Here is a 27009-nt window from a genome sequence, read left to right as displayed (position 1 = left end):
CTGTTTCAATCTCATCATTGATATGTGTGTGGGGGGTATTTATACTAATGACTTCTTGAAACACCAAGGGACTGAAACAGGTCACATATGTAGACAGCCAGTTGTAGCAGTCAGTGATTTTTTTTCTGTGAGCACCTGGAACTTTTCCCAGTGGATGATGGTATTGTGGATAGATTTTTCATTTAAGATAATCAAGCTAGAAAATGGCTGGGGATAAATGCTTTTGGAATGTAAACCCTGTAGCTGTGAACTAGGAAAAAGAACAGCTAATTTTAAAGTGAGATTTTAAGAAGCAGATGATGGTGCAGTCCTTGAGGCCAGCTTGAAGGAGAGGTCCCTGGCCAAATCTGAGATGGTTTGATCAGCAGAATAATTAAGGACAGAGTAGGTAATTAGTAGTAACTGGAACAGGAATCCAAGGACCCTGCTGATGTAAATCATTGGGGAGCTTGTGTGTAGTAGAGGGCTGATCGCCAGCTGTGAATGTGGAATAAAGTTCTTGAAGAAATTCAGGACATATGAGGATAGTAAGAGGAAATATTTATTTTCTGTAGAAGTAGAGTGTTTCAACACTCCATTCCTTTTTCAAAGGGGATTCTTAAAATTCAAATTAACCAGTGGCTCAGCTTTTCCTAAAAGGGAAGCCTCATTCTTCAAAATTACCAGGTAGGAGTGACCTCATGGCACTGAGATAATAGTGCTCAAAGAAACTGAAGATGGTTCCAGAAAAGTCATCACCCTAATATGCCTGTTTCCTATAAGAGAGAAATAGTCTCAAAGCAGAAAGAATTAGTATGAGGAAGGTGTCCCACACCCTCTCTTCCTTCCTCAATCTGACCTGAGTCAGGCCAAGTTGGCAAATACTGGTTTTTTAGGTTAATCTCTCACCCAGGAACTAAGAATTGTACACAGAAAGTGCTTCAGCCTGGGTAGTCTCGATGCTTCTTATTTCCATCCCCCACCATAGAAAACAGATATATTGCCAAAATGATAGGAGCAGCATGGGGGGGTCACCCAGGTGAGTGGCAGCATCACCCTTCAGGATTCCAGCAGGAAGAGGTGCCTGGCCTGTTAGCCCAGCAGACCTTGGTCCATGTGTCCTTCTCTAGCACACTCTTACTTCTTTCCTGGCTGGCAGCTCTTCCAGACCCATCTCTTCCCTGAATTTCATCCATCATGGCTAATATTAAGGCTGACAACATTATTTATTGACCAAGCTGGGGAACTTTTGGGATTGACAATGGTCCTCTATTACTAATGAAACCAGGTAACAGGTACAGGGTGGGACTGCTCCAGACAAGCATCCTATTTAAAAATGTCTTCAGATGGCACAAATCAGATTTCTATAATGATTCTTGTATTGTGCAGCATCAGGAACATAGGTATTTTTCATCATGGAACTTAATAAACTAGGCTGGATTTTTTCCGTTAAATCAGTGGCCTTAACTTTAGTTTGTCTAGAAAAATTCTGGAATTTATTCTGTTCATCCATGACTTAAACAGACCACAAAAAAATATAGCAGTACTGAGATCCCAAGACAAGTTCCTCTTCTTAGTCTCCTGGGTCACCTGGAGACTCCTGATAAGCACTCATCTCCTTCCCCTGAAGCTTGGCCTGACTTTCCTGTGTGACATCTGAGCACCCCACCCTATGGCATGGTGTCCTGTGCTCAGTGTGCTTTGGGCTGATAGGTATACTTGTGTTGGAAGCAACATCAATGTGGCCCTTGTGGGACTTGGTCATCCCCTGAACGTCAAGTTGGTACATTGTCTCCTCACTTCTAAATAGGTCTCCTGGTTTGTAGGGTATAGTTTTATATTTTAACTCTTCACTTTTTCTGAGAAATTTTTAACTTTGTTAGAATAGTATGTGACATTCAATCATGTTCATATTAAGGTGCCAACACCCACCCAGCCCCACACTGTAAAAATACTCAACTATGGAATGGGTAGGTACATTTCCATCCTAAAGTCAGCATCATTTTTAAGGGTGAAACACTACAGCATCAAGACAAGTCAGGGAAGTCTGCTTTCTGCTCTTTAAAATTCTCCTCTCATGATTAGCCAATTAAATTAGACAAGAGCAAACAGTGGAAAGGAAAAAAAATCAACTGTCCAGTGTCAGTGATGTGATTGTACAACCAAACATTTCTATAAAAGGCAATGATAAAACTAACTCAGCAAGATAACCCAGGCAGATAGTAGACTATAAAGGTAACATGAAAATATCAGTAACCTTTGTATGTGTAATTACTAGTTAGAACATATAATGGAGAAACATTTTCAAAAATAACAGAAAATATAAAATGCTTAGTGAATTTAACAAGGAGTGAACACATCCTGTGTGTGACATGACAGAATTGTTTAATACTCCATAATGCATGCTGAAGACCATACCCCAAGTGCCGTGTAAGATGACTGGTTTTAGAGATAGGGTCTTTAAGGAAGATTAAGGGAAATCAAGGACATGAAGGGAAAGCTGTAATGCTATCTGTCTAGTCTCCTTATAAGAAGGAGGGTTAGCACACAGAAATACCAGGAAAAAGGGCTTTTGCATAAACCCTGAGAAGATGGCCATCAGCAAGTCAAGAAGAGAGTTCTCAGGTGAGACCAGCCTGCCAACACCTTCATCTTAGGGCTTTCAGTCTCCAGAACACTGAGAAAATAAGTTTGTTGTTGAAGACTCTAGACTGCGGTGTTTTTGTGACAGCAGCTTTAGCAAACTAATACAGATGGTACCTATAGAACACAAAAGGCACAGCAGTAGACTCCAGCAGACCTTCCTAGGTCTTGAATAGGCCTTTACATCCTCAAGATGTTGATGTTTACTGTCAAATTATGAACATGATATGATCCCAGTAAAAGTACACAATGACCTCCTTTTCAGGAAGTATACAAAGTGATAAAGAAAGTGATGTGGAAAAATAAGCATGTAAATAAAACACTGGCTGGAACCATGAGAGGGCTAGCCCTGTAAGAGACAAGAATTGCTGTAATTGAGACAATGGTACTGGGTGCAGACAAAAAAAGAATGAAGCAGAAGGAAGTGTCTTGAGATGAACCCAAACATGTGGAGATTATGAGAAAAGTGGCACCTCCAATTACTAGGGCAAAGATGAACCCTGGATAAATGGTGTTGACTAATGATTTATAAAAAGGTAAAATTAGATTCTTCATAAGTAAAACCAAAATCCATACACACCAGAAGATAGATAATTGTGTGAGGCTTTATGTGTATTAAAAAATGCATAGATGGATTCCTCCCTATGGTACGGGTATACATGACTATATATGATGCAGACGTCCACATGCAAGGCAGTGTCCATATGTGGTTAGCAAAAGTTAATGTTGGCATATAAGAAAAGTCAAAAGACCTGTGACAGGTGTGTGAAATTCCTGGAACATATGATACTAGCCAATATGGCAATCTATAGTGCATGGATACATGTTTTTAAATGAAGGATGAAAAAATCAAAACAGGCAAAAAAGCATAAGCACTTGACAGAAGATATTAACACTGAAATACATGAAAAGATGATAATTATTTACCATAGGAAAAGTAAATTAAAAATGCTCCTAGAAAACCTTTTTCACTCACTAAATTGTCAAAAACATCCAAAGCTTGAAAAAGTCTTTGGAGAATGGTGGGGAAGGGTGATCATGCATTACTGGTGGCAGTGGGATATGACAGCCCCTGTAAGGGGTGCTCAGCAATCACATCACATGTGCATTTACCCTTCATCCAGCACCCCTATCTTGGGAATTCAGCAGCAAGTACATATGCACAGTCAGTGCAGCCATACAGGTAATGGTAAGATAACATGAACTACTTCAACACAAGGACATGGACAGGTTCAGTCAACTGATGTTGCTGACTTCAGAAACAAATGATTAAGAGCTCTATAACACGAAGTCCTTACTAGGGTGTAGAAAAAGCAAAATGCAGAAGAGCAGAGTAGGCTACCTTTCTTTGTTACTGTTAAAGAGGAAATTTAAAAAATCAAACATTTATCTGCTTACCTCTACCTCAAAGAAGAAACACAGGAAAGAAACACCTGAAAAAAAGTTGGCTATCCTATGAGGAGGTTAGAATGGAGGACTGAGTAAAAGACACAGGCTAGCAAATATATTATTTTGACTTTCAGAATCATGTTAACATTGTATGTATTTAAAAAGTAAAATTGAATTTACATTGTAGAGCAAAACTCCTAAAACAGCAAGAAACGTGTTCAAATAAATAAACTTATCAAAAGAAGAGAAATAAATTTTCAATTTAATAAAATAGCACTGGGAGTGGGGGAGTACACTGTGAATGAATTGTATGTATTAAAACAATTAAGAAAATAAGACTTAAGTTCATCTTTGGGTTATTTATAAGATAGTATAAATATAATGAGGGCAGGACTGGGGATGTAGCTCAGTAGGTAGAGTGTGTGCCTCACAAACATAAGGCCCTGGGTTCAATCCCCAGCACTGCCAAAAATAAAAAAAAGAGATAATATAATGGTTCTGAAAACTTTCCAAGTATATTTTAGAATTGAGAAAGATGTTCCTCAATGACATTGGTGGTCCAGGGTCTTTCAAATGAAGTATGGCTGCTGATATGAATTATGGAAGGACAAATAAAATCCCCATGTGGTTGAATTGGACTTGGAGCTAATAGGATAAACTTGGGATTCATAAGACACACAGCCCTAGAATTTGTATGACTTCAGTAGACCTACAAAGCACAGAGCCCAGATTTTGGTTTCTAAATCTCATTCCTAAATGAAAGGGACTGGGAATTCCAGAGCTAGAGAGATGGTAAGAGTTAAACATGGAATATCTTGTTCCAGAAATGAAATACTCAAAAAGTTATGGCATGTTAAAAGTACATAGGAACCAGCTTGAGTGGGCTCCTGATGGCCAACTCTCAGACCATATGAACATCAAAATAGATAAGAACAGTGATAGTATAACTCATTGACTATGAATCTATGACTCCATATGGATGATTGACTGTCATAAATGGGCAGATAAAGGGAGGAGAAGGGAAAGTGCTTATGTTATAATTCTGACAAGTGGTAACAGAATTAAATATCGCTGTTTTGCAGTCATTGTAGCAAAAATTGATTCAAGCAATAATGGATGCTTCACTTGGGGTAAAGTTTGATGAGAAATGGTATTCACATAATCTTAAGGTATTTCCCACTGATTTTTATTAATTAAAGAAGAAGGAATTGTAACTCTAGATAGTGTATGGGTTGGACAACATGTTAACCAAGTGGAGAGATCAACAGCATTGGTCACACACAGAGGTGGTGGACTTCTGGAGGTTGACCCACAGGAGAGAGGAATGTCACTGCCCTTCAGTCAAAAACATGTGAGTTTAATCATCAGGAAATAGAATAGAGACCCAAATGGAGAGACAGTCTATAAAACAACTCAAATGTCAGCAGAATCTAACTGAAAACAGCTATTTTGTTAACTCTACATGTGGAAGTTCACATTTTTTTAAGAAATGGAGGGGATATGGGCTACCTGTTCTGAGATGACTCAGAAGGAGAGTGGATGTGCATGTGCATGTGAATGGGGAGAGGGGAGGAGGGTAGACTAACTGATGTTAGAAATTGTTGAGTATCTAAAGGATCTGTAAGAGTTCTTTATACCATTCTTGTAATTTTCTGTAAATTTGAAATTATTTCAAAATAAGTTAAATAAAGAAATGATCCTAGTAGCTTCATTATAATCACTTCAAACTGGAAACAATTAATTGGCAGAAGAGATTATTGCATCAGCAAATGAATTGCAATACTACATGTGAGAAAATGGAACACAACTTTAGATGAATCTCATAGGCAAAGAAGCCAGTGGAGGGCTGTGTGTTATGTTTATGTGAAGATCTGTTCATCTCACTATAGATATCTAGTAATTCAGTATTCAGAGTTTATTAAAAGGTGCCTCCACCAACAATGACACAATCATCTAACAATCAGGTGAGGACCTGGGAGTGCTGTTCAGTGGCTGAGCATGTGCTTATCATGTGCAAGGCCCTGGGTCCAATTGCCAGCAACATACCAAAAGAAAATGGGTGAGGAGAAAAGTTACTTTCCTTGTCAAGTTCATCTGCAACATGCTGCTTTGCTGTCCTTGGTGACTCACTTTCTAGGTCATCTTCAAAAGCTGATTGAGCTCATCTGTGGCTGAGCAGATCACCGCACATCAGGTTACTGCAGGAGCAGAAATAACATTCTCCTTTGCTGTTGCAAAGGTTAATTCTTCCCCCTGACTGCCCTGCCTGCAGGCAGTAGGAAAAGGAAGTTCTCAAAGACTCCTGAGCAAAATAAGAGCTGCTAAAATAGGCTGGCAGGGGGTGTCTTCTGAAAGGTAGAGGAGATGGAGATTGACTCAGGTTACCACCTATTTGTGCATTTATTGAAGGTGATTTAGGGGGTTAGGGTGACTTGGAATGAAAATTGTAACAAACTCTAGCTAGATGATAATTTAATTTAAAGTCATTGGACATTTTCACAGCTTCTAAGGTTTCTATTGGTATTTCAGAAGCCTTTATCAGTTTAATTTTTTTGACAAGGTAAAGTAGTTTGAACTTCAGATGATATTGAAAGGTAAAAGGAGAAGAGAGTCAGTGTTTTAATGGCTTGGTTTGGGCAGATTCCATCATACTTCTGAAAAAAAATAAAACAATATGCTCAAAAGCTTTATTTCTGAAGGGCCAGATAATAGGAAAATGAACAAATCTGCTACAGGATTATATGGAATGTAAGATACAGCATGAGAAATTTAATACCTAATATTTTTCAGCTCATAAATATGTGATAATCTAAGTATTAAGAGCTTATTTTCCCCAAAAACAAAATAAATCATGACTACAGTGGACATGCAGGAACTATCTGTTTTTTAACTTAGCACAGGCAAAAAACAATTATTTTCCTCTTAGACAATAACTGATGGTGTAATGGTTATCAAAATAAATGATAAATTATTTTTTTCATTTAATTTATAATTTTTCAAATTATAAATTAATGAATATCAGAAAATGAATAGTACCAAATTTCTTGCCAGTAGACCTCAAGGAGAATCAAAGATGGACTTGAAGTTCATTAACATTTTGGAAAAGGGAAAATAGGTAAACATGTTTTTTGGGCCACTTAGAGTGTTTTTAAATAAATTTAAATTCAGCATCAGTCCTGGACCTTTAAAAATTGAAAAGCAAACAAGTGGGTGGCACACACCCAGAATTCTAGCTACTTGGGAGTCTGAGAGAGGAAAATCACAATTTCAAAGACAGCCTCTACAACTTAGAAAAATTAAAAGATCTGGGGATGTAGCTTCGTGGTAAAGTATTTCTACTTTCAATCCCCAGTACTGAAGAAAAAGAAAAGGGTTTCATAGTTTATATTGCTTTCATTTTATGTAGTTGTTACTCACCTATTTTTAATATATATAAAAATATGTATAAATAAATATAGATTTGTTTTTTATACATAAATTATATATAATTTATTTATATAAATATATGTAAAGTTTTATATATACACACACACACACAAACACACACATATATTTATTTATTTTAGTTGCAGGTGGACACAATACCTTCATTTTATTTATATGTGGTGCTGAGGACTTCATGTGTGCAAGGGGAGCGCTCTACCACTGAGCCACAACCCCAGCCCTTGTTACTACCCTATTTTGTAAGCCTGTTTATTTTACATTGTGGTTTTTCAATCCAAAATTGTTGGGATGAAGGTGGTATATTAGTTTAAAGATCAAAGTACTACCATGTGGTGATTCCCTGTCCACATCTCTCCCTTGAAAACCTGTTGGATTTGGTGGGCAGGTTGGTGGTAAGGAGATACATTTCAGAGAACTTTAGAGCAGTGGCAACCAGGGTGATCCTGAAAGAAAAACCTGAAGATTATTGCCTGAGTTTATACTTTGTCCTTGACTGTCAGGGATAAGACACAGGCCAAGTAGATGAAATGCAGAAAAAAGAAAGGAGGAATCCTAGTCTACCAGCTGTAATGAGCTTCTCTCTCTTAGCCATGCTGATGCCGTAGGTGGCCAATGAATTTGTCCCCAACTTGACAGTGGAAATCCATGGGATTCAGGCTCAGAGCAGGCTGCCTTGACTCCTGACTTGAGGCAAAACAGTCAGCCACAGAGCTGCAGGGAAGAAGCTAAATGTAAAGCACAAGGAGAAATGGGGAAAGACATCCAGATGCAACCCCTGTAATCCTGTCTTGGGACACTGAGTCACTGCTTTTCAGCCACTAGATGGTGGAAGCATTGGGCTGATTGAGCTGGAGCATCAGTTAGCATCCCTGAGAACCCCTGGAGGAGCAGTGATGGTTATTCCTGTTAGACAGTTGCCCAAGGACTTCTCCCAGCTTATGCAATTCCCTCAGGTCAAAGTTTGTTCCCAAGGCTCTGTCATGGTGCTAGGTGGTGGGCTCCCCAGAGCCAGTGACCACAAAGGGTTGTTGGTGGGAAGCCATGGTGTCCTTTATTTTACAGTAAGGAAACACCAGACTTGGACTAGTATTGTCATTTCAGAAATCACTTTTCTTACCCTGGTTTTCCAGCTAGTGGTGAGCTCTTCAGGAGAGTACATATGTAGATTCTGAAACAGAAGATTTTAGAACTAAAACTGTGATAAAGTGATTTATTTCCACTTATTTTATTAGGGATTTTAAAGCCAGTGCTTATTTAAATAATAGGGAGAAGGTAATCCTAACAGGTTGCTCAAAGTGATGGAAAATTAGCAGTTTTAAATCCTTAGACTTTAACGAAACTTGGCTGGAAAATTCCTAAAAGCCCATAGATTTAATGCAAGAGATTCTCAACCTCTCCCTTTTTAATCATTCTCTTTTAGCTTTCAGATGTTTTCCATCAGTAGTTGAAACTGAAATGCACAGGTCCTCTTCAGACAGATAGTATGGGTTTGAGCTAAAATGCTGTTATGATTGTTTTTTAAAATGGCATGATCCAAGCTGTCATGTCCCTCGCCCACAAGAAAGCACGACACAGGAATCTTCCTTCAGCAGTTTAATCAGGACCTTAATATTATAAAACCATGGTTTTTCTTCTTCTTCCTCTTGAGCCGAATTCATACACTTTTATACTCTTGCAATAGCCAATCTACTCCTGCTACTTGGCCTATGTTCATAGGTGCTCCCACTTGCAACAGTTGGCTTAACCAAATATAGGCTTGTTTACCTAGAAAGCACTTCAGGAAACCAGCGCTATCTTATCATGGTGGTGAGGCGGCTCGCCACAGCTCCCCCTTCTTTATTTTATGAACACAGGTGAAGGTAGAGGCCCTATCCTACTGTGCAAAAGTGGCAAATAGTGAACGTCAGTCCTAGAGTGGCGCCTTCTCCGGGCCTGATATCACCTAAGCTGATGCCTTTTTTTGTAGGGTGGGACGTGGACATCAAACCCACATGCAATAGGGCATGCCTTCCTCGAGGTTCAAAAATAAAACTCTCAAGTGCAGTGCTTTGCCTCGCATCCTGTGTCCATGAAGACGTAGCGGTATGGAAAACCATACTAGGGGGAGCTTATCCAGCTTACGCAACTGCAAAGGCCTGAGGTAGGAAAACACATCACCCTACTTGCCAATGCTGCACAATACAGGGGCACCATAATGAACACAAGGCATACAGTAACAGTTCTCTCCTCCAACATCATTGTTATAGCTCAAGATCAAAAGTGGAAGTTACAAGACAATAGAAGCCTTAATTAGTACAAGAAATCCCCAGGATGCAAATACACAGTCCTCAAAGAAAAGTATATAGTAATTATAGCAGTACCCTGCAGACACCTAGCGTAAATGATAATTTTAACTCTAACAGAGATATACTAAAAATGTCACTTATTCCCATGCCAGATTAGCCAACCACACAGAAGATGACACCCCTTGTTCAATGGCTAACACAGCCTGAATTAACACTGCCTTTTCACGTGCTTGACGCACTCTTAGCTTGCAAATAAACCAAAGGCAAAGGCAAATACCTGCAAGACAAATACATCAAAGATCCCCACACCAACCCATTCTTTAAAATAACTAAAGGCAGAGGTGAGCCAGCTAGAGAACTGACTCAAAGTAACAGACTTAACACGGGTGTCATTTAAAATCGCAATCTGCAATAATTGTTGAGTCATCATCTTTTCAGCTTCTAGGGACCAATTGCCTGTAAGAAAGGCGGAAATCAAGTGGCTTTGATTTTTTTGCTTCTTCATATCTGACTGGAGTTATACACATGTGTTTATGATTCCCAATGCATCCAACTTGTGCAATGTTGAAAAGTTCATCCAACTGTACTTGTAGTAAATCGATCCTTTGATTCGCCTGCCAAGATCCCTGATAGGATATGTCTGTTAACGCGGTCCTGGGATTCCAGTACCTGTGCAGTTTGCTGTATGACTTGATTAATGGTTTGTGCTGTTTGAACTTGATTGGTCATGGCTAGAGCAGCGGTAGTGGCTGTAGCAGCAGAGACAGCAATAGCAGTTATTATGGCTGTGGTAATGCCAAAGTCTCTCTTTTCTCTGAAGAGTTTCACCAACGGAAAATTATCTGGATTGACCTCCACTGGGACAGGTACAAAGGTGGGTACCTTTACAATCACAGCAACAGATTCACTACCGTTCCAACACTCTGAAAGCAGGCAGGTAATATTGTCATTAGAACAATTTAAAATCACTTTTGAACTGTTTGATAATAGAAATAGAAAAGGGGGGGCAGGCGGTGAACAATGTCTGTCAGCCGCAGAATTATCATGTGCATCCAAAGTTAAAAAATTAATGGTAAAAAGAGCCAAAGACAAATGCTCTTTAGGAGTACAGCTTGCTCCTATTCCCCCTTTTTGTCTTTGTAAAAGTTCTTTAATTGTTTTATGAGCTCTCTCCACGATTTCCTGACCTTGGGGGTTGTAAGGTAAGCCATGAGTCAGTTGCACTCCCATAGTGGAGCAGAAAGAGGTGAATTGTTGACCAGTGTACGCCGGCCCATTATCTGTCTTTAAGGAGCATGGAAGGCCCCAGGCGGCCCAAGCCTCTAGGCAATGGGAGATGACATGATGGCCTTTTTTATCCTGCTAAAGCAGAGGCATGCATAACTCCAGAGAAAGTATCTATTGAGACATGAACATATTTTAGGGAACCAAACTCTGTAATATGAGTTACATCCATTTGCCAAATCATAAGAGGTCGCAAGCCTCGGGGGTTAACACCAAAAGAAGGGAGATGATGAAATGGAACACAATGAGAACAATCTAAGACAATCTGTCTCGCTTCTGCTCAAGGAATAGAGAAGCGCTTACGAAGTGTTTGGGAGTTAACATGAAACTTATTATGAAAGTCTCGAGCACTGTCAAGAGAAGAAAGAAAACAAATTGTGTGGGTAGCGGCATCTGTCCTTGCGTTTCCTTCAACAATAGGTCCAGGGAGAGCCGTATGAGCTCTTATATGTACAGAATAAAAGGGTGCAGAATGGCCCAAAATCAAATTTTGTAACTGAGTAAATAAAGATGAAACCTTGTTGTTAGGATTGATGGCACCTACAGTTTACAACACCTTAAGTGCTCCTTAGAGAAGTCCTCTTATTCCCTGGGTTCAGGCTGACTGAGGGCAAAAGATCAAAATACTGGTGTATCTTGCCTTCTGTACTCCAATCTCTAAGTTTGATCTTAATCATCCAGCAAGCCAGTCTCACCAGTCATAAAGTAAGAGTACTGGGCTTTAACTTTAATGTCCATAACTTTACAGTTATTTACCCTTTTATCTAACTGGAGTCTGCATTAGTTCTGGAAGTTACCACTATTTGTTTTGGTATCTGTTACCACTATTTGTTAGGTGATGGCTTATTATCACAAGTTACCTAGGTTGCGTGTTCTTGAAGCAGCTACTTCTGCAAAACATTAATAGATAACAGTTTTATAAAATGAAATAAGTAAGAGTAAAAATATATTCTGCTTGTATAATAGCTATTTTGAATTTTGACTGAGAACCACATTATATTCCCTATTTGAGATTATAGTAATTTTACAACAAAAAAAACCAATCTTTTGATTATAACTTTAAATAAGCTGAAGTCTGACTTATTTTGGAGTCACTCTAACATGCAGTAAGGTGGGAGGCAGAGCCTTATCTCAGGTAAGGCGTGACTCTTTACAGATCTTAAGTGTTTTAATCCTACAATCTAATTTTTTGTCCCTTTTGTCCTGACCAGCATGACCAAATTTTTAAGTTCAGTGAGGGTCAAAGGAGTATTAGAAAATAAAGGTTTATAAACACAGATTTTGAAGATTAAGCTGAGATCAGATGGAGCTCTGCTCTCTGATGGAAATGTAGATCTAAAGAGTTATGTTAGCAACATTTATACATGTTTTATTATTAAGTTAAAGACTATGTAAGCATTATTCTTTGCTTTTAGGAGAGTTACAGAGACTAGACTATCTACATAACTTTTTCTCACAACTGCAAAGTGCAATGTTAGGAACTCTGTGTAGTTCTCAAAGAAGTCCACTGTCCAAAGTTACTGTAAGGTGGGCAGGAACTAGAGAAGGGAACTGATGAAACACTGGTTATCTAGCAAAACAATTTCTTTCTGCCCAAGAGCTGTGTGCTTGATATCAATGTAAGAGCTGATAGGACTCCTGTACAGAGCCTCCCCAGGGAGGTTACTGCCACAGCAGTTAGGCATCTTGTGCTCCTACACAGGAACACTTCCAGGCACCAGGCATGCTACAGTCATGAAGTCAGGGACCCCAATCTCAGTCATTGTTGTCCCATTTTTGCTATAATGCATTATACTCTTTCTTAAATGTCATTTTAAGAAGTTTATATATATTGATTTCTGAGTCCATATAAACATTAGTTAACACAGTCTAACATTATATCCAAAACAGGAATCAATCAAAGAAAGGCTGAGAGAGCTTTTAACTTTTCTTTTGTGTAGCAAAATGCTTTTACCTTCTACAATATGAACCTTTAAACAAATCAGGCTGTCACTAACTCTTAGATATATATTTACATTTAAATTTTTATCTCAGTGAAATAAGTAACCAATGTTACATATACCTTACTGATAAGATGTCCCATAATAGAACATTAAATGATAGAAATAAATCCCCAATTAAAATTTACTCTCTATAAGTTTAAGATTACCATTACAGACAAGTTTAATCTGGAGAATAGCACAGCTTGATAAATTTCCTGCTTTAAAACTTGTATACCTGAAAAATATGAACACATTTCATATACAACTAGAAACCATTTCACAATTACCTTGACACTTTTTTCTTACCAAATTTAGTTTCTTAAGAAAAATGTAGACTCTGTAACACAGTACAATACTTTAACAGTTGTTTAACCATAATTGTATACACCCCAATTTTTAAGACCAATTGTTCTAAAGAATAAAACTTAATAGTCACAAAGTTAAGAGTAAATTAGTGTTTCTAAGAAATCCTTGCCATTTTACCATGTCATTTTACCATGTAGATTAAACTTTGGTGTATATCAGAACATTAGTATTTCACCTTAGGAAAAACCTTTAATAGCTTTAGCTGTCTCACATACACACAACCAACTCAGTTTCACACAAACATGTTGAAACTTGCCCTTTACTTACATAGACTTTCTTAGCACTTACTTGGACCCTCATGTATTTCATCACACAAGCACTTTCTTACCCAGAAACATTTCCTTTTCCCTTTTACTAAATATATTTCCATACCCAGACCCTTTTATTTTCTCTTTCCTATCTGTTGACCCCTTTTTGCTCACATTCTGAAACAACTCTTATGAAATTTCTGAATTTAGATAAATTGCTCTATTTTTAATAAGATTAAATATTTTGTTGTTTATAGTACTCTAATTGAAACACAGTTGAAACCTTTAGAATCCTTTGTATATAGAATTGTACTTGTTAAGACATAACTCTTAGTAACCTTGTTTTTAGTTTAGTGATGACACAAAGCAAGTTTAAACCCTTTTTATTTACCAACCTATGAAAGCACCAATAATGTTTAAGTATGATACTCCATGAATTTAAGGAGTTAAGAGTACTTGATGTTATTTAACAATGAGCATTTTAATTTTGTAAATTAATCAGATGTCTCTACAAACACATTTAAGTAATCCCATATATGTTAACTCTAATTTACTTATTCTGTAAAAACCAAGAAAGCAGGCAGGTGTCCTGAACAGTATTTGCTGTCTCTTTCCTGTTGAAGAAAAGTCCTAGAAACAATTGATATTAGACATTGTTTAACATCAACATTCCATTAGTTTGACCACCTAGAGACTTGCAAGTTATTTTTAAAGACATTTCACTTTTATTAGTTTACTCAATTTAAATTGAACCCTTTTAAATCATGTGAATAAAAGTATTTGGATCCATTTTTAAATTTTAATTTTAGGAGCACTCAGTTTTGATGCAGACAAGACATGACACCAGACAGCACGACATACAAATAACACAAAATCAAAGGCCTTGTAACTTTATAGGTGAATCTCCATTGCAATGTAACAGATGTTCAAAAACTTTAGTTGAATAAAAAATAGAACTGATCAAAAAGAGAAAAAAAAATCATTAACCTAGGTATGCAAGATCAAAATTATGAGCTCAAAAATACAGCATTAAAGAAAAACAAAACAAAACAAGAATCCTGGAAAATGAGTTAATTCTGTGTAGCAGTCCAGAAGTTTAAAACAGACACCCTTTTGTTTTCTTTTTCTTATCTTCAGGTTACCCCCCTTTCCCACTGAGACTGTTGCAGTTTTCAGCAAGGCCAGGCAGGGGGGAGGGAGGATCACCCAGGACTTTTTTAACCCTTTTTCTTCCTGGTTGAGAAATCAGGTTAGGTTTGAATGCAGAAAATCACAAAACATTATTTCTTACTACTTTTGAGGAATGGAGCTGCTGAGATCTCTGCCTAGGGGGAGGACTGCTTCAAGGACATGGGTGTTCCCTCCCTAGGTGGCCATGGAGCTGTGTGGAAGGGATCAGGAGGGGGGCCTTTTTCTGTCTCTTGTGATAGTTTCTCTTGATCCAACAAGCCCTTATCTAAAAACCAAGGGGCTTTGTCTTCTACAGCTTTTAAAAACTTCCTAGCTGAGGAAACCTCTAAAGGTGCTCCATTAGCCTTTAATAAAGCCTTTAATAGTCCTTCCATGTGAAGGAAGGCAGCGGCTAAGCCTGCATTTGTTAATGGGCCACCTATTTCTCTACAAGCTTTCATCCATGCCTCTATGTCTTTGCTTTTAAATGGATTAATAGCATTTCTGCATTCTCTTGTACATTGTTCATATACTAATTGTTTAATAAAGGCATAGCTGCATCAGCATTCCTGAAGATCTTCCCTGCTGTATCTACCATTCTAGCCATGAAATCTGAAAAAGCTTCTGTGGGGCCTTGGACAATTTTTGTTAAGTTACCTCGCACCTCTCCTTTATTAGGAAGTGCTTTCCAGGCAGCAATGCAGATCTTATTAATTTGTTCATAAACCTCTAATGGAAAGCCTGTTTGCTGATTGGCAAATCTACCCTGCCCCAGAAGCATATCCACATCCCAGGCAGGTTTGCCCATAGCTTGGTTACGTGCAGCCTGTTCATTGGCCCCCTCTAACACGAAGGCTCTCCAGTCTAAATATTTACCTGGGGAAACACAAGCTTTCACTAAACTGGCCCAGTCCGAGGGGGTCATGCAGAATCTATTGAGCCGCTCTATTTGGGTGATAGTAAAAGCAGCATCCACACCATAAGTGCGGACAGATTCTGCTATATTCTTTATTGTTTTAAACTCTATGGGTTCCTGATGTCTTCCCCCATCATTGTCCTGGAATACAGGACAGGCAAACCTCAACTCTACATGGGCAGCCCTCCAAGCTGCAGAGTTAAAAGTTCTACCCGTGCTCGGAACCCCTCCCACATACGGGGGAGGATCATAGGCTAGAGCTGGCTTCTGTTCTTCCTCATAGTCCTTTTGTCTGAAATCTTTTTGCCTCTTAGTTCCCCCTTCTTTTATCCTCACCTTCCGTAAGTGCTGCGTTAGCTCTTTCACTTTCTCATCACCGTCTGATTCTGACTCCCCTGTATCTTCTGGTGTTCTAAGGGCTTTTAAATCTGGGTATAGTCTCCTCTTTGGAATAGTTCCATAAACCTGCTCTCCTGCACTATGTTTACTGGAAGTACTCATAGAATCCTCGGACTTTTCCTCATGTAGTTGTTCAAGAACTTCCTGTCCTTTATGAATAGCTTCCTGACATCTACCATCAAGAATACATCCTTTTATTAATTTCCATAGTGGTATCACTCCTTTCTCCAATTGTCCCTGCTCCTGAAGAAAATCCAAATCTCTTTCCAACTTATCCCAGCTGGCAGGAGTCAAGCTTCCAGAGACAGCAAACCATGGGGCTGCTTTATCAATTCTTACAAGGAATGTTTCTAAAGTACTGCTGTTTAACCTTGAGCTCTTTAGAGCGCAACAAAAAATCTAAAGGCTGTACTAATGAACTAGATGGAGAATTGCCCATAATGAAAGCAGCGTTCAGAGCAAGCAGAAAGAAAGCGAAAACAAAATATCTTTCTTTGTTGTTCACAAAGTCGGTTGAATTTATCTTTACTGACCGACTACACAAAGTCGGTTGAATTTATCTTTGTTAATCAACTATGCAAGGTCGATTCCCACTCTCTCTCTTTATACAGAGGAGCGCCCTGCTATGTGTGGACCCCACTTACCTGTGGTACTTACCGGTGCACCCCCTGACCACTGAAAGTTCTGACTCCCGGGTTTCGGCACCACTTGTCGTGTCCCTCGCCCGCAAGAAAGCACGACACAGGAATCTTCCTTCAGCAGTTTAATCAGGACCTTAATATTATAAAACCATGGTTTTTCTTCTTCTTCCTCTTGAGCCAAATTCATACACTTTTATACTCTTGCAATAGCCAATCTATTCCTGCCACTTGGCCTATGTTCATAGGTGCTCCCACTTGCAACAGTTGGCTTAACCAAATATGGGCTTGTTTACGTAGAAAGCACTTCAGGAAACCAGCGCCATCTTATCATGGTGGTGAGGCGGCTCACCACACCAAGCCACCTGGTGACTCTGCTTACCTGAATGTGTTTCTGCAGAAGTTTAGAAAAAACTGCCAGTACTAATGCCATGTTGAGAGTCTTAAGGACACTGAAGTCACTATGGTTCCCAGAAATGGCTGCAGGAGATATTAGTGATGGAAAGCATGTTCCAGAAGACTTTTAATTAATAAGACTTCTGGGGGCTGGGGTTGTGGCTCAGTGGCAGGATGCTTGCCTAGCATGTGAGAGGTACTGAGTTTGATCCTTGACACCACATAAAAAGGTATCATGTTCACCTACAACTAAAAAATAATTTTAAAAGTTTTCTGTATAATTAGTGCCAAAAACTTGGGTGAAACTTCCAAATGTTAACAAGAAACTGCATATAATGTTGAATTGCATATGATGAATTAAGGAAGAAATGAAGGAATGTATGAATGAATGAATCAAAGACTGATGTGGTCCTGGATGGGCTGACAACTCCTGTTATATTCATGTAGTGGTTGCTTCTCCTCCTACTGAACTGTCATTAAAAGTGGAGGAGTTTCTCAGATGCTAATAATCTTCCAAAATTGTACATCAAGACTTGTGTCTGTAGTATCTAGTCTTTTGATGTGAAGGTTAATTGGCAACTTGAAGTCTTCATCTTGGTACAAAAGAAAATGTATGTTTTAAGCATGTAATTTCTTTGAAACTTTGTAGCTGATACTCTCCCACCTACTTACTTGCCTTGTGATGACCCGGTGACCCAGGATGGCTCTCAACCAATGGACACAAACATGATAGTGCCTTCACTGTGTTCAGAAATCAACAGAGGAGGTAAACTGAGTTGCTGCTTACTGCCCTTGTAAAGTCTAAAGTTGATATGTCCAAACATCGCTTTCTCTCACAAATTTTATTAATCTTTAAAAAGATAACTTCTAGAGAAAGGTAGAGCACAGGGAGAGAAACCCAATGGAAAATATTCTGTGGATAATACATGTGCCTCTTATTTAATGGGCAGACACTGACTGTTTAACTAACGAAGGACTGAGTGTGGCTGTTCACTCATCTCTTCAGCTCTCTAGTGCTTTGTCGTTTAGAACTGGTGGTGATAGGATGCTTTTACGTGGACAGAGGGGAGCTGAGCTACAATGGGCACAGCACCAGCAAAGTGGAGTTCCACAGTTGGTGTTCAAAATGGAGAGTTCACCTAATTGGCCTTCCAAAATATTTCTTTCACGGTTAGAATCTAGATTCATAAACCCCATCTGTTTTCTAGACCTTATTTATGACTCACTGAAACCGAAACTAATAGCATTTGCTTCTTCTTGCTGAATTTATTGTTAACTTTATTACCAAGAGAAATTGAGGCACACATTTTTCCTCTTCTAACCCTAAAAAACTTAAGTGAAACTGGACATTTCTTTCCTTCCTTGGTGAAGTGTGGGTCTCTACTTCCAGCTCTGTATTATTCATAGCAGTTACTGAGGGGATTGAGCCATCCTTCTTCCAGGTTGACAGTGGCAAGCTGAGTAGGCTTAAGAGAGCAGAGCTTAGGTAAATAACTGTGGGAGGACCCTGAGTGTCTGTCAGAAGCCACAGCCACACTGTTGGATAGAAAGAACCCTTCCCCAGAGGCCTCTCCTAGAGGGCTTCACTGGAACACCCACACACTCCCACATGCACAGGTTGTTCAATGTGCATAACATTTATGCAAATTGAAGTTAAAGTGCAATTTGATTTCTAGATTTTAATTGAAGTCAAAATGCAACTGATTGCTTATTTCATTAGCAATTTTTAAATAAAAAGGACACGCGTCAGACTTTGTCAGAGTTGCATGTATTTTTTAAGTACTTAAAGTTTGATGATATCTGTGTAATACTATGATGACAACTGTGTGTTGCTGTACATTTGTCCAGACCCATACAAGGAACAATACCAAGAGTGAACTCTAAGAGCTAGGGGTGTAGCTAAATGGTAGAGTGCTTGTCAAGATTGCTCAAGGCTCTGGGTTCCATCTCCAGTACCACACACACCTCATATAAATATTAACTCTGGGGTTTGGGTGATAATTATGTGGCAATGTAGATTCATAGGTTATAACAAATTTACCCTCAGTGGGGGCCATGGATAGCATGGGAAGCAATTCATAGGGTCAGGGACATACAGAAAATCTCTGGACCTTGTATTAAATTTTTCTGTGAACCTTAAATGTGCAATGTAATAAATTGGGATGTACAACTTTTAAGCAGTAAATTTTTTGGATCTTTTTTATATTGATTCTGTGTTTTATGACACTCGATCCTCTCTAGGACATTTTATCAAACATATGTCAACAAATTAAAACTCTGATTTGTTAATCATAAACCTCACATGGTTTTGGAATTTGGAGAATAGGATGGAAGGAAAGAATGGACATAGTAGTACACACTAATAGGATCCTGTGACCCCTGTGCCAATTGTGGCTAATTTCAGGAAGTAGACACAGATTTAAGAATGTTCCTTTAAGAATTTTAAACTTTAAAAATTTTCCTCTATGGAGTAAGTCTACAATCAGCTAACATTTTCACAAGGAAGAGATGTTTGCCTTTTCTTGTTGACCTCTTTGGTGGGTTTCCTAGAGCATAAGTCAGCAGACTTTTGCCCACATCCAATTGATTCTCTCCCTGTTTGTAAGTAAAACTTTACTGCATGTTAAAAAGCAAGTATCTTATTGTTAGTATTCAGCAAATGCTGTTGGTAGTCTCTCTTTCTGGTGGCAATTGGAGGAAATTTGTTTTCCTTTTAAAGGAGAATGTCTCATTTAGTAAGAAGTACCTGATTTAGACCTCAGAGAAAACCTGCTTACATATGAGCACAGTTGCTATTCCATAATCCTAAGCCAGTTTTATGATGCAGTTTCAGTTTTTGAGAGCCCAAGGCACCAACTTCAGTTGATGGAACATTTTCTGTATTACAGATGTTCAGTCATTTGCTTATGAGGAACCAAAATACTGGTGTTCCATTGTCTACTATGAGCTCAGCAATCATGTGGATGAAGTGTTCTATGCCTCCTCCACAAGTGTGTTGGTGGATGGTTTCACTGATCCTTCCCACAGTGAGAACCGTTTCTGCCTTGGGCAGATCTCCAGTGTTAAACAGAATTCCACTATTGAAAAGATAAGGCAGCACATTGGAAAAGGTGAGTCTTCGCTTGATCCCTTCATATATGTACCTTTCCTATCACAGTTCTCCCAGGGAAGACTTGGTCATTTGTTCAGGTATCAAATAACAAATCATATTCAGGTGCTGCAATTTGAAAATAATCCTAAAATTTGTATAATCTGGATGATTTTGCATTTAAAGATTATATGGTCTTCTGACTGTCATCCTGTTGACGTGAATTAGCCGAAATCATGACTTGCTATTTCAGGGCACTATGCTATCTTGTTTTGCTATAGATTAAAATGTCTTTTTAATAGACTCAATTATTTAGTGGTGATATGAGACAGTTCTGTAACTTTTACACATATGATAAGATTAAGTGAATGACTGAGTGTTCAGTATAGGCAGTTTTTTAAAAAAAATTCTATCCGTGAATTCAGAACCAACAGATACCTAGGGCAAATATAATGAGATGCACTAGTGAATTTTAAGCCACTCAAAAACAATACTGACATGTGACCGTGCCAATAATAAATAGATGAGATAGTGACTTAGAAGGCTGGTTGGTGTAGAGTGAGAGCTAAAGTGGAGAAACAGCAGTTGGCAAGCATCCTATTGTGAGCTAAGCAAGAATCCTCAATGAAGGCTAAATATAAAGGGAAATTTTTATGAGAATTGGGATATTTGCATGGTCTTCCAAGTGTCTCCCCACAAACTTTCTACTAGTCTCAAAGACACTAGAAGGCAGTGATTGCACAGTGATAAAACAGTAATTTGTATTTATAATTACTTAATCAATCCCCTGTCTGGCCAGGGGATTAAAATTGTCATCAGCAGTAAAGACAAGAAGTACCACATACCTCTACATGTGATTCCCCTGACAAGGCCATAGCATTAAGCAAGCCCAGTTAATAATGCAAACCTGGGCCCATCTGCAGGAACATCAGGGAAACCCACAGTTAAGAGCACTCTGTATTTAATAGAGTAAGGAGAATAAAGTCTTATTCTCCCAAAATATTTGTGGAAAAAAAAAACAAGAAAATTGTAGAAATATTCCAAATTAAAAGTACTTAAAAGACATGAGAGCTGTATATAATACCTGTTAGTAGACATGATCCTGTACTGAACAGTGGTAAATTATTATAAATGACAGTATTGAGAACAGCAGACAATACTGAAATAAGAAAGGTAGGTGAAAATATCATATCAATGTCAAATTCACTGGCATTGCTAAAAATTATGTGAAGCTAATTTTAAGTACGTATTTAAGTACTTAAGGGTAAAGGATCATGATGCCATATTTCAGAAAGACAGTATGCACATATGAGGATGCCTGTTGCCTCTCTATCTGCTTGTAGGTGAAGCAATCCTGAATCAGTGTGTGTGGGGAGGGAGGTGCCGATGATAAAGGAAAGGGAGCAGAGTGTCACAATGGATTAGTCTGGGTGATGTTTATACAGTTGCTTTATTTTTTTTGATATTTCAGACTTTTCTATAAATTTGAAATTGTTTTCAGAGCTTAAGGTTTAAAAAGAATGATCTATGAAATTTAAAACAATGGGCCAGATAGAAAGATTATTAAGATTATTTAATGGATATTTAAAAGGCATTTGAAACAAAGCTTTAACATTCTAGAGGCAGGGGAACCAAGCAATCCTTAAATAGGAACTGATACATGTTTCCATAAGATGATTAAAATGGGGAAAAAAATTCCTAAACCCTTTTAATTATGAAATGCTAGAAGTTAGGTTTATAACATGCATAGTTAACTTTGTATGGTCTGTAAATCTTGTGATTATTTTTAAACATATTCTGCATTTGGTATAGAGGGACTTACTTTTCATTAAATTCTAAGGTGACTCTTCCCCCAAAGTAGTAAAAAGTCATAGTAAAATTTCCTCTTAGAAAATTAGGAAGAAAATAAGAATTCTGGGAATGCCATTACTTAAAGTTGTTCCAGAAGCCCTGAGTAGTGTGCTCAGAATTTCAGATGCTGGAAGTCTGCCAAGATTATCATGACTTGTAGATGATATGATTGATTTAGATAACATTCATGAGTACATTCTTGAAGTGAAATTGGTAGGCAAAACGTTCTTGATATGTTTTGTCAAATGATTTCCAGAAAGCCTGTATTAATTCAAAGTTCTGACAAAAGCACACTAGCCTTCTCCCTCACCTGTGCCCAATCATGAATGAGGCACTGTGTCAGTTCACAGGAAACTGTTTATCTGGAAGCCCGTGGAGAACCTGTTTTTTTATTTGTTAGATTCCCTTAATCTGGCAATATCTAGTTAAAAATATAAGCAAGGGTAAAGTCCCAGTCCTACTAGCAACAGAAAAAATAAATTTCTTGAAAATAATGTAAACTATACTGAGTATTATACAAAGATAGTAAAGCTTTACCAAGAGAGAAATAAAATTCAAACAAGCAGGCAGTCTGTTTTTCTTAAAGGGAAGACTTAATATTGTGAAAGCATTTTAGGGTATTTGCTTTTCCTACTTAATTTGTAGTTTAAAGCAAATTAAACTACAATGTGATGCTTTCTGAGATTTGAATAATATGTTTTCAGTATTACCTGGAAGAATAAAAAATGAGAGTAGGTAACTAAAAGATTTAATGAAAAATAAAGAAATTGTTGACACCAGGGTTAGTAAAATGTTACAAAACAACAAGTAAATCATAAACAAAAGAGGAGAAGAAACTCAGACTGCATAAAAAATTTAAGGTTGTTGAGAAGCATATCAAATGAACTGTCTTCTTACAGTTCTAGGTAACACAGTCAGATGTTGGGAAGTGGAGGATCCTGACCCTGTACCATATATGCAAATGAATTACTGAGTATTTTTTAAAGGCAAACTATTAAAAGGTGAGAAGAAAATATATTTGATCAAAGAGGTAAATTTTTTTTCTAAGCATAAAAAGCAATGTAGTAGAATTGAAAAGTATTTCAAACTTCCTTAGGGTAAAAAATATATTATGAACCAAAATAAATACAAAAATATAGAAGATAAGATATAAATTATTAATTTTCTACCTCTATTTGCACAGTTCTTTAAAAAATAATAAGAAAGCTAGAACCATGGTAGGATATAGAGGTAAGAACATGGACAGTGAGTTTAAGGGAGAAGCATAGAGGACCACATATGTATCCTTTCACAGGTTAAAACAGTTACACCATGTTTCAGCAATCCATTAGAAAATTTTGGCTTTTGTTGAAGCTCAGGTTCAGTTCTGCCTGGATAAAAGGAGGAAGGGACTTAAACAATGCAGGTGAGGGTGCAAACTGATCCAAGCATTCTGGAAATTCATTTGGCAAAGTGAGTCAAAGCCTTTGATCTAGTGTGTTAACATCCAGGAATCTCTAGTAAGAATGTTATTACAAATTGTCCAGAGACATTTATCATAGCATTGTTATAGCAGCAGAAAATCAGCATAAACACAATGGTCTATTCATGGGAGAACTGTAAATTAAATGGATTAGATCATATTCATGCATAAATGTTTGCAAAGAAAGCTTAACGATACCCAGAACTGAATATGGTGTTTTAGATTATTAAAAATCATTTTCTCCATGTCACAAATGGAGTAACATTTTCTGCTTATTTATATTTTTATTACTTTCTAAATTTTATAAGATGAAATTTATCATTTTTCTTATTGGGAATGAATGTCTTTCTCTTAAGTTTCTACTGCATCAGGTGAAAAATGGGTTTCTACTTCAGCAACTGTTTGTTACAGACATCTTCTGCCTTGAGTGTACATGTAAAAACAACACTTAGTATTTCAGATGGGATAGTCACAGTACAGTGTCGAAGCCATGCAGCTACCTGAAAGATGGCTCATTTAAAACCACACAAGCTGTGACTGCTGGGTGGCATGTGTAATCTCCCTTAATGGCATGGGACTTTGTTGGGGGGGTCTTTCCCCCCTCTTTCTTCTTTTAAAGTCTGCATTGTGTCAATTTCCTATACTTCTAGTGCTCTGGGTATCACAGGAAGAAGTTTGTAGTAGGTGGTAGTTTGGTAAGCTATCATTTTACATAGCATGCCACTTTTTAGTTTAAAAAATTTTTACTATCCTTTCTATCTCAGTTCTCAGCAGTGTTGCTTCTGCCTTCAGTTTTATAGTTCTAGTTTTTTGGTCTCCCTTCTCTATATTTTCCTGCAAAATACATGCAAGAGACATATGTTGAATACATAGAAGTTACCACCACAAAGCCCAAGTGTTATTGTACAATATTTTTAGAGTGAGCATACATGGTCAGCCATGGCTAAGTAGGTCATTAATGATTTATCAAAATGAACTGTGTACAGTGGCACCTGCCTGTTACCCCAGTAGCTTGGGAGACAGAAGCATGAAGGCTTCACATTCAAAGTCAGCTTCAGCAACTTAGCAAGGCCCTATGCCACTTACCAAGACCCTGTCTCAAAATTTGAAAAGTTGGGGGGTGGAGGATATGGATCAGTGATAAGGCATACTTGGGTTCAACCCCCAGTACCCCCCAAAAAAACCCAAAATGGAAATTTTATACTTTGTTATATTTTTATACTTGTTCTTTTATTTTATAGAAACCTCTTTGATGTTCTTATTGACATGTGGATATTATATTAACTAAGATTTTGTCAGTTGTGCAGGACTTAGAGAATATTTGCCTATGCTGCCAAAGTTGAAATCCATATAAATGTATACATTTGTGTTCAGGTTGCACAGGTGCCTTTCAGCTGTAAAAAGATGGCAGTAACTAAATGGTCTGTCTTCCTACAGGAGTGCATCTTTACTATGTTGGAGGGGAGGTGTATGCTGAATGCCTCAGTGACAGTAGTATATTCATGCAAAGTTGGAACTGCAACTACCATCACGGATTTCACCCCACAACTGTCTGCAAGATCCCTAGTGGGTGCAGCTGGAAAAATTTTAACAACCAAGAATTTGCTCAGTTGTTGGCACAGTTTGTGAACCATTGTTTCAAGACCGTCTATGAGTTCACAAATGTATGTCTTATATGCATGAGCTTTGTGAAGGTGAGTGAGCTCTGATTGCCTAGGTTGGGTTTAGTGCATTTTGGTGTGCCTTGTTAGAGTACATCATGATGTCTGTGTCCTCCCTCTTTATACATGTCAGTAATAGCAGATTTACTGATCTAGGGACTTTTAAATCTTAACCAGAATGTGAATTTCTAAGAAAATATTATTGGGACATAGGAGTACTTGTGATAAAATTCAACAGCAGTAACCTTCAATAGCCTCTTCCTTAGGCAGATAGCACTATTTTAGCTACTGTAATACTATTATAATACAATATGTATTTAATCATATAATTTAAATGTTTGTCCTTTAAGAGTAATTGAGTAAATATATCCTCTTTTTTATTACTTTTATGATTAGTCTAGTACTTTTATACTTGTAACACTCATTACTTTTGGTTCAATGATAAGTGCATGATCTTTTTGTAAAAATAAGTGTTCATCACAGTGGAAATTATTTTTGATTAGTCAGGTTTTTGTTGTTTTTGTGGTTCTAGTATATCTTGTTATTTTCATATAGTTCAAAATTTATTAAGGCACTTGCTCATAGATAGGTACCTTAACTGTAAGTATGTATTGTAATTTTGAGGAGAAGGTTAAAGACATGCTTGTAGTAACTGGTTGCTCTGCTGCCTTATCTCCTGCCTCTGAGAAATGAAAGTTTTTACAATGCCATTGAAATATAAAAAGAAATTAATTTCTGATTGAGTTTCATGAGTCCATGACTTATTCTAGAAACTGACTTACCTCTGAATTCTCAAAGATAAATTTCTATCCCATGTGCCTCTTAGAAACAAGACTAATGCAGACTGGGGTGAGGAAGTCACCCTCCAAAGTCCTCTCTTCAGAAGCTTGCCTAGATAGTTGTTAAACCAGTTTTGTAATGTATTTATCACTGTGGATGATTTTGAATACTTACTTTGCTCATCATCCTTTAGATCAAACATGTTTGTTCCCAAATACCATTTTTTCCTATTTCAAGTCATCTTAGCAGATTTTCAATATGCTTTCTTACTCTTTCTTTGCTCAAATTACAGTTCAGTGGTTCTTTGCAACTGAGTCTGACACTTCTTTAACAATAAAGAGAGTTTGTTTTGTTTTGTTTTACCCCTTTCAGAGAATGACCTATATGCCATGTACATATGAGACTACAAAGACCTTTTTTCATTCATTTTTCACACTCAGTGTTTAATTTTTGACTTGGCATTTTTGCCTCAGTTGATTTTTAGAATAATGACAGTGATTTGCCTAAAGTGTTTTCTGTTTGTTTCTTTTTATTACTTTGTAGCAAAGAATAGCACTCAAGTGAAGAGATACAGGTTCTCCCTCTCACTGATTTGCTTTTTTAAAAATTTTGAGATAGGATCTCACTAAGTTGTCAAGGCTGGCCCTAAACCTGTGATCCTCCTGCCTCAGCCTCCCAAGTCATGGGACTACAGTTATATGCCACCCACCTGGCCTCTAGCTGCCATTTTAACTATGTGGGGAAGTTGCAGGGACTCTTCTCTGGGCCTCATTTTTCTTATATGTAAAATGAAGGTGGATGGAGCCAGGACTGTGGTAATTATTCTACAGATCCCTCATGAATCTATTATTATTGAATGACCACTCTGGAAGGATTTACAACTCTAATACTCCAATTAGCTTCTTCTTCTGATTCATTTTATATTAATCACTCAATCAGTTTTAACTATTTCACTTTTACAATTTTAGTAATGTACTTTTACACAAGAAAAACCTTTTACACTAATAGAAGGTATTGATAATGCACAG

The 27009-nt window shown here is 37.7% G+C and overlaps 1 non-coding gene and 1 pseudogene across 1 annotated transcript; both read left to right on the top strand.

The window, feature by feature from the left end:
• LOC124973108 (mothers against decapentaplegic homolog 1-like) overlaps nucleotides 1-27009 on the top strand; it is a 155934-nt pseudogene that overhangs the window by 125752 nt on the left and 3173 nt on the right.
• Nucleotides 17102-17231, top strand: LOC124973179 (small nucleolar RNA SNORA33). Its single transcript, XR_007106630.1, has one exon. It is a non-coding gene; the product is annotated as a small nucleolar RNA SNORA33 (small nucleolar RNA).

This window comes from Sciurus carolinensis (genome assembly GCF_902686445.1).
Source record: "Sciurus carolinensis chromosome 14 unlocalized genomic scaffold, mSciCar1.2 SUPER_6_x, whole genome shotgun sequence".
NCBI classification, from domain to species: Eukaryota; Metazoa; Chordata; class Mammalia; order Rodentia; family Sciuridae; genus Sciurus; species Sciurus carolinensis.
Note: the sequence above shows the minus strand (reverse complement) of the source record. Positions and strands in the feature narration are given on the sequence as shown.